The following is a 9,264-nucleotide window of genomic DNA, read 5'->3' on the forward strand; positions in this document are numbered from 1 at the left end:
CCACAGTTCCTCTAAATAACAACATGTGAAAACTGCCCCTGAGGAATGACATACAAAGCAGCCAAAATATTAGACATAGTGAAAATGGACACAAGTCAAAAATAAGCCTAATCTGATTTGTGGCACCTCCTCAATGCTAGCCTAAGAGTAGTGGGACCTATGGTTGGGTCATAGCCACAAGTCCAATCATATATCCAGCACACCATGAATTATGATGATTAAACTATCCAGACATGACCTATATTTAGGTCCCCATATAAATCCTGGTACTGAGAAAATCTGTCTCCCTGGAATTCAGTCTCTTCCCTTTATCTGACCTGCTTGAGCAATTGGTACAGGAATTACTTCTTTCCATGCCAATTAATTAATATTTATAAAGCTTCCATGATTCTTAGAATAAAGCTTGAATGTGCCATAGTGCTACAAGGGACACATGTGACTCTGGGTTTCTTAATATATCTTTCAGGCTAGCAGAAAGTGTTTTCTAGGGCTTCAATTCAAAATCTTATGTCTCTTCAATATTCCAACAGGGCTGTGATTTCATCCGTGAGGACATTCCTTCCAACAATGCAGAGAGCAGATCCTCCATGTCTTCCTTATATTATTCTTGTCTATATCCTTCCATAAGTCAGCCACAGAGTGTCAATGAAATTTATCAAGGGCCTTGCTCTAATTCTCTTAAAATTGTGAAATAGCAATAGAACACATAAGCTATCAATAAGTTATCACTCATTCCTTTGACCAAATGTCCCTCTTTTTTGAATATGCATTCCCTTAATTGCATTCTATATACCAGAGGAATCACACTCAGATAGAATGGGTCCACTAAAACATACATAAGGATCCCTGAAGACCACATATTGATTTAGAAATTGACAAATTAATAAAAATACAATAGAGTAATGGTTATTCTATATGTTATTTTATTCTAGATTCTACAAGATATGAATATTTTATTCATAAATAAAATACAATAGAGCATAGATAAGATTGTCTTATGTATGTTCTACTGTATTTTTATTTATTTTGATAAATGTTTTCCAATTACATTTTAATATGGTTCGGGCATCACCTAGGAGTGCATAGCCTTGCCTGGTATTTGATACCTCTGCTATACACCATTAAAGCCTTCATAGCCTGACTTAGAAAGTATTGAAATCTAAACATTCTATCCATGTTTCTTTCTAACATTGCAAACTATGCTACTCTGAAACATACTAAAATCCAGCATATATTGAGTCATGTCAAAATCACTGGAATTTTAATTAAAATTAGAGGAAAACCTGACTCACAATGAAATTTTACCTGTGATAAGTAATGAATAATTGATTTGGAATTTGAGAGATATATACATATTTACTTAAATAGTAGTAAATAAAAAAATTTCTATAAAACTATAGGAAGGGATTGGAATGATGGTACTAAAGAAAATAAGCATTCAGAATATATATATATATGTATATATACACACGTCTGTCTATGTAACTATATATCTTTATAATCATGATGATATTACCTCCCTCATTAAAATAAATTGAATCAAATGAGCAATTGTTATCATTTCCTATGTTCCATGTGCCATAGTATTGAAGATATACAGAATAAAATGAAAATAGTTTCTATCCTCATGGATCTTACTTTCTCTTAGGGAGAAATAACATGTGCAGAGTTGCATAAATAAAATATATTGTCAAGGTAAATGTAAAATAAGCTTAGCAAGGTTGGAAAGAGCACCAGTTGGGAATACTGGGAAAAACTTCATGTAGAAGATGGGGCTTGAACTGATGCTTAAAAGGATTTAGGGATACCAAGAGGAAAAGGTGAGGAGGGAAAGCTTTCCCAATATGGAGGACAGGCTGTGAAAAATCTCAGTGAGTAGAAATGGAAATTTATGTAAGACCTAAAATATTTTCTAAATGTTAGATTCATTGGGTTTGGGGAAAGGAAGTATATATGAGAATTAATAATAAAATATACAGTTTTGTGTTTTTTCTTTGCATTTGTAGATTCACTTTTAATGTGTTTCCTTCCACTCCTTCAAGTTTACCTGTCTCATTGGTACCATTGATTTTAGGCAACTCGCTTGTTGTTGACAAAATTTTGCTTTTATATTCAGTGGCATGTCTGTTATGCATCAACAGTTGCACTTTAGAGTGGATATCTATTATTTATTAGATGTCTGTAGCACCTTGTCTCTAGAGTTTCCAACCCTGCCCAGAGAAGTATTAAATATGGGACCATTCTCAAATTACACATCTAGGAAAGAGGAAAAGATAGACAACAAGAAAAAGTAATTCAATTCCATTTGATATTTCTTCTAAACTAACAAATATAAGAGAAGGAGCATTGTATAGCGGATAAAGAGCTCATCTCAAAATCAGGAAGACCTGGATTCAAGTTCCACTTATGACACATACTGGCTAGGTGACTATACACAGCTCTTTTAATGCTCCTGTGCTTTTAGGCAACTCTCTAACACTTCAGCTGCAGAGAAACTACTGACTTGCATTGGTAGCATTTCCTCAACTGGGAGCTCCCTATGCCAATAAAGAAATAGGTTCAGTTTCTGTCACTATGGCGCTGTGCTAGGAACTGGTGATTCAGATGTAGAAAGACATAAACCTTTCTATTAATGAGTTTACCATGTTTTAGGTGATAAAACATACAACAGTAGATGTATATTGAAAAAAATAAAGGAGAAATTCAGATTGTGTGTAAGCATATTGTCAAATATTCTCCTGGGTTAAAATTCCAACTCTATCTCTTATCAACATCAGGTGATCAGTTAATATATTCCCTTAGGACTCCAGGGGATAACCCTTAGGAGTTGGGGGTTGTCCTTCTAATGGTTTAGCTCACAAGTCACCACAGATTCCTTCTCAACATGATTGTGTATTGATAATTAGTCAGCCAGACTTAATTAGATTTTACTAATAATTACTTACTAGAGTTCTATAGAGGTGGCGTAAAAGACTTGACTTGGAATCAGGAAGATCTGAGAAAAAGGCATCAAACTTAGAAAGAACATGTGGTAAAGATGTAACACAGCTCTTGGGAGTCATTTTTAATGGAGTCCTCAAGATGCTCCCCTTGGTTATGTTGTAGTGGTACTCCAACTCCTCATCCCTCACTCCCACCTTGCTGGACTTTACAGAGCTTGAATCTGTGTCTAGTCTGCTCTTGGTTGCTGGTACACACACACACACACACACACACACACACACACACACACTCACACACATACTGCTGTCAGCTGTTGTGAGTATACAGCCTAGAACTGATGGGAAGATAGGCAGTACAAAATGCTCCAATCTTTTTGAGGGACTGGAGGCTTTTTTCTCACCAAGGCAGAGGACAGGTGTTATAGAAAGAAAGTCATGATCAAGCCTTAGGCACTTTCTTTCTTTTTTAACTCCACTACACCCACACCCAACCCAATCAATTCATCCTCAAGGGTTATTGCTTTATCATACTTTGCCGCTTATTTGAATGGCATTATAAAGGACCCAAAGGGCATGTCCACATAATTTAGCCTATCTGAATCAGAGGAAAATATTACCTCAGTTGGGTGTTGGTTGACCTTTTTAGCAGTTCTAATTTCTTTTTTTCTAATTTGGCTCTCATGTTTTATTGTTCAGTATTGTAATGTCTGCTATGTTGGCTTTCCACTTGTTTCAGATTGATGTATCCGAAATTGACCCATGGTCAGTGTCAGAAAGTGGACCTACTAATGTTCATTATTACATCAAGAATTGAAAGAATCAGCATTAGAATATATAACCCATGAGATTCTAGTTCAACATACAGTCACTTCAGCTAGACTTGTCAGATGGGTTTTTTTAATTGATCAATATATATAATTAACATTAATTATATTAAATTAAATATCTAAATTAAAATTTAGGCAAAATGTTAGCAACAAGGAAGCTTATAGCAACATATAAAAAAAGATTATACATTATCACCAACTAACATTTACACCAGAAATGTAGGTTGGTTCAACATTAAGAAAAAGTATAAACATAAAAGATCCTATTAATAACAAAATTTTGAGATTATATCACTCAGTGAATAAAATACTTATAACAAAATTCAACACACATTTTGGTTTTTTAAACCACAACAAAGCATATTAATAAATATACTTTTCCTTAATATTGTAAGTAATCACTATCTAAGACCAATGGGGACAATTATATATGAAATGGAAATAAACTAGAGATTTTAATTTTTTTTAATTTTTAGTTTACAACATTCAGTTCCACAGGGTTTTGGGTTCCAAATTTTCTCTCCCTCCATCTCCTCCCCCTTCCCCTTAAGATGGCATGTAATCCAATGTAAGTTCTAGTATTTCTAATTTCTCCAATTAATGATCTTACCTAAGTAGAAGTAAGAGATTTTCTTAACTTCATACTCCACCTGTTTCCAAAAAAACCCTGAAGAGCAACAACAAAAACCAAAAACCTGAATTAAATTATTAAATTATGTTAAGACAAGATCATCACTCTTTTTCTTATTAGAAAAAAAATCTTTCCAATCAGGGAGAATTTTGCACATGGTAGAAATACAAGGATCCTTCTCTGCACGATGGCTCTCTCTCTCTCTCTCTCTCTCTCTCTCTCTCTCTCTCTCTCTCTCTCTCTCTCTCTCTCTCTCCCCGTCCCTCCCCCTCTCTCTTTCTCTTCCTTTCCTCTCTCCACATATACAAATACATATAATTTTGGGGCATAGTTGTTTGAATATTATCTCCCCCAGTAGATGATGAGATCTGTGAAAGCAAGGACTCCTTGTGTATGGGTGTTGTGTTTTATTTTGTTTTGCTTTGATTCCCTTTCTTCATATCCTAGTTTTTTCCCAGTGTCTGGTATATAAAAGGGTCTTAATAAATGGTCCTTCACTAGACTTGACAGGAATTTTTCCCTACTGTTTTGCGATTGGTCAATATAACATAAATTAGAATTGGTTGCTAACATCCCACCTCAACATGGCCTGTCCCAACCTGTTTCTGCTATGAACTTTGACAACCAATTGAGCCACATACTACTGGCCTCAATTGTTTTTGAAAGAGACAAGAATGTCATAAAATCATAAAATGAGTGTTAGAATCGGAAGAGACCTTGGAGATCATCTAATCCATAAACGTTACTCTACAGATGAGGAACCTGAGATTGAGAGAATTTATGGGGAGAGGAGAGGAGTAAACATTTATAAAAAACCTATTTTTTTTTGTTTTGTTTTTTTACAAACCAGTGAAGTTAGTGCTATTATATTCATTTTACATTTGAGGAAACTGATAAAAACAGAGTTGAAGTGCCCCGCACAGATAATAAGTATATATATGGCTATATTTGAACTCAGATTTTCCTGAATCAAGGCCCAATATTCTAACCAATGTGCCATCAGCTAGAGGATAAGAACTCAAATCTCTGGAATCCTAGTCACATTCTCTGTCTAATAACCAATGTATCCTCTTGTTATTTTATATATATACATATATATATATATATATGTATATGTATATGTATATATATGTATATGTGTGTATGTATATGTATATGTATATATGTATGTATGTATATACATATATATAGCATTTAAAGAAAATAAACATCAAGGTAAAATGTTTGTACTAATTATAATTATCCAAAGTGCTCTTCAAAAATAATATTCAATAAGCTTATTCAAAGACTTTGAAGACAATTTCTTTATGTCACAACCCACTTCTAAAGTTAGAACCAATATTCTTCACTGAGTCTTTAGTTCAATTTCACCTCAATGATTTTTGCAGATGGCTATCCTCACTTGCCAATGGCTTATGCACTCTAGTCAGATAACTGTTCTTCTGTTTTAATCTCTAAATTTTTTTTTCTTAGAGAATAAGATCAGACTGATTAATTAGACAGTTGGATGGATGGATAGATTAATACATAAATAGATGATACATAGAAAGATCTTTATCTTGATGTCTGTTAACATATTAGAGTTTGAACCTTGTGAGTGATTGTGTATCACCTTAGTTCCAGCCTAGCTAAGTCCATACAGATTCCATTGCCAAAACACTGATCATCAGGTAATGATATTTTTAATGAACCATTTTAAGGACTTTAATAAACTGATGAAGAATGAAATGAGCAGAATAAGGAGAATAATCCACACAATAACACTATAAAAACAACCTTGGCAGCTAACGGACAATAATGAACAAAATGAATATCCGTGATTCGAGAGGACCAATGATGAAACATGATGTCCATTACAGAGTGGTAACACGTTTAGGGTGCACAATGAGACACATTTTTTAAAGCAGCCATTAGGAAATTTATTTTGCTTGATTATGTATATTTTACAATGATTTTTCTTTCATTTTTATTTGTTTTAATTTTTATTTATTTTAACATTTATTTATATTTAGTATTTACTTATATTTAACATTTACTTAAATTTTGAGTTGCAAATTTTTTATTTTCCGTTAGCTTCCTCTACCCATTGAGAAGGCAAGAAATATGATATGTATTAAACAAATGGAATCATACAAAAATATTTCCATATTAACCATGTCTCAAGATGAAAAGCAAGAAAAATAAAGAAAAAATGAAAAAAATATGCTTAAATATGCACAAAGAGTCCAAGAATTCTTTCTTTGGAAATGGATGGCATTTTTCATCACAGGTCCTTCTGAGTTAACCTTAGATCATTGTATTGATCAGAATAGCCAAATCTTTCACAGTTGATTAGTGTTTTTTTTTTAATGTGTACAGTGATCTGGCTCTGATCACCACACTCTGAAGCAGTTTATGGAAGTCTCCCTAAATTTCTGTGCTCATAATTTCTTATAGCACAATAGTATTCCATCATAATCGCATCTTACAATATTTTCACCCATTCCCCAATTGATGGACATCCCCCTTGGTGACAAATCCTTTGCCACAACCGAAAGCTGATATATTTTTGTATGTATAAGTACCTTTCCTTTTTCTTTGACCTCTCTAGGACATAGATCTAGTCATGATATTGCTGGTTCAAAAGATATATAGAGTTTTATAGACATTTGGGCATAGTTCTAAATTGCTCTCCTGAATTTTTGGACCAGTTCAAAACTCCATCAACATTATCCCTACTTTCCCCCATCTCCTCTAGCATTTGTAATTTTCTTTTTCTGTCATGTTTGCCAGTCTGATAGGCATGAGATGGTACCTTAGAGGTGTTTTAATTTGCATTTCCCTAATCAAGAGTGACTTAGTCAATTTTTTTCTTATGACTATATAAAGTTTTTATTTTTGCTAGATTGCTATATTCTACTGAGTGTGTATAAAAGTTCTTTCTTCTTCAAACCAATTCTGGTTAAAAAGAATGAGTTTCAAGCATTGCCTGCCACCCCATCCATTATTACTTCTCCTGTAAAATCTTTTCCTTAAATGACTTTTATGAGATCTAATTGTCTCCATAGTTCCTTTCCTTTCCTCCTTCTCCCAGTACATTCTTCTTTGTTACCCTTTCTCTTTATGGAAATCATCCCAACCTAGGAAACTTACACCCATGCCCTATGTCTATATAGACACCATCTAATTGCCATAATAATGAGAAAGCTATTAGGAGTTACATGGATCATCTTTTCATGTGGCAATGTAAACATTTTAACCTTATCGAGTCCCTCATGGTTTCCTGTTCATGTTTACCTCTTTATGCTTCTTTTGAATCCTGTAATTGAATGTCAAATTTTCTATTCAACTCTGGTCTTTTCATCAGGAATGCTAGAAAGATCACTATGTCATTGCTTTCATTTCCCTCTCAAAGATTATACTCAGTTTTTCTGGATATATTATTCTTGGTTTTAATCCTCCCTTTTTTGCCTTGTAGAATATCATATTCCACAAACTCTGGTCCTTTAATGTGGAAGCTGCTAAATCTTCAATGATTCGGACTGTGATTCCTTGTTATTTGAGTGATTTCTTTCTGGCTGCTTTCAATATTTTCTTCTTTACTCAGGAACTCATGAATTTGGCTATCATATTTGAGGGAGTTATTTGGGGGGGCACTCTTTCAGGAGGTGATTAGTGAAATCTTTCACTTCCTATTTTTTCCCTTTGGATCGATATTACGGTGTTTTTATGACTTCTTCAAATATGATGTCTAGGCTCTTTTTTAAAATCATGTCCTCCATGTAATCCAACAATTCTTAAATTATCTCTCCTCACTTTTTTTTTTTTTACATTTTACATTCAGGACATTTATTTTAACAAACAGTCGAATCCTTAAGATGGACTAGATGCTGCAACAGCTGCTCTCTTGGGTTTCGTTGTTGTTCCTTCATGGAATCCATTCCTGAATTGGCAATAGACAATTTTTAGGTGCCTCATCTGACCTGTACTAGTGGTGTTGCGTCGCTTAGCTTTTGCACTCCAATTATACTTTCTCTTGCGTTTAGCAGGATATCCACATTTGCCACATGTTAACTTCTGAAGATGGTATGCCTTAGAACCACCACGATGGCACAAAGTGTGCATCTTATTCCAGCCTTACCAAATGAAGACGTCCCCTTCATCATCTTCCTCCAGCCACCAGGACCAAAGAGAATGGAAGAGAAAGAACACTTCCACTATATCAAGTTTGCAGGGCTTCCGCCGAGATAGTACTTCCATTGGTCACGGTGCACCCTGGAAAAGGTCTCTCCTCACTTTTATAGGTTTTTTTGTTTTCTGATGGTATATTTCACATTTTCTTCCATTTTTTCTTTTGATTTCTTCTATTCTTTCATGATGTCTCATGGAGTCATTAGTGTCCACTCACCCAATTGTAATTTATGTTATTTTCTTCAGCAAGATTTTGTTTCTCTTTTTGCACTTGGTCATTTTTGCTTTTTAAGGTATTCTTAATTTTAGTAAATTTTTGAGCCTTTTTAAAACTATTTAACCAATTCTATTTTAAGGTCTTATTTGCTTCTGTATTTTTTGTGCTTCTTATACTAAGCTAATAATTCCTCTTTCGATAATTTTCTTGCATCACTCATTACATTTCCCAATTTTTCCTCTACTACTCTTACGTTTTTCTCTTAACTCTTCCAGGAATTCTTGTCAGGTTTGTGTTCAATTTGTATTTTTCTTTGAAGCTTTGCTTGTAGCTGTTTTCACATTGGTATCTTCTTCTGAGTTTATATCCTGGCCTTCCCTCCCACCGAAGTCAAGTCCTTTTTTCTGTGTTGCTGTTTGTTCATTTTTCCATCCCATTTCTTGACCTTAAACTTTATGTTAAAGTTGGGCTTTGATC

General features: G+C 34.1%; 1 pseudogene; it reads right to left on the bottom strand.

Moving 5' to 3' along the window:
- Positions 1–8,252: 8,252 nt before the first annotated feature.
- LOC118844943 lies at positions 8,253–8,545 on the bottom strand (annotated as a pseudogene).
- Between the last annotated feature and the right edge of the window lie 719 nt (positions 8,546–9,264).

Source organism: Trichosurus vulpecula, chromosome 3 (assembly GCF_011100635.1).
Source record: "Trichosurus vulpecula isolate mTriVul1 chromosome 3, mTriVul1.pri, whole genome shotgun sequence".
NCBI lineage: Eukaryota > Metazoa > Chordata > Mammalia > Diprotodontia > Phalangeridae > Trichosurus > Trichosurus vulpecula.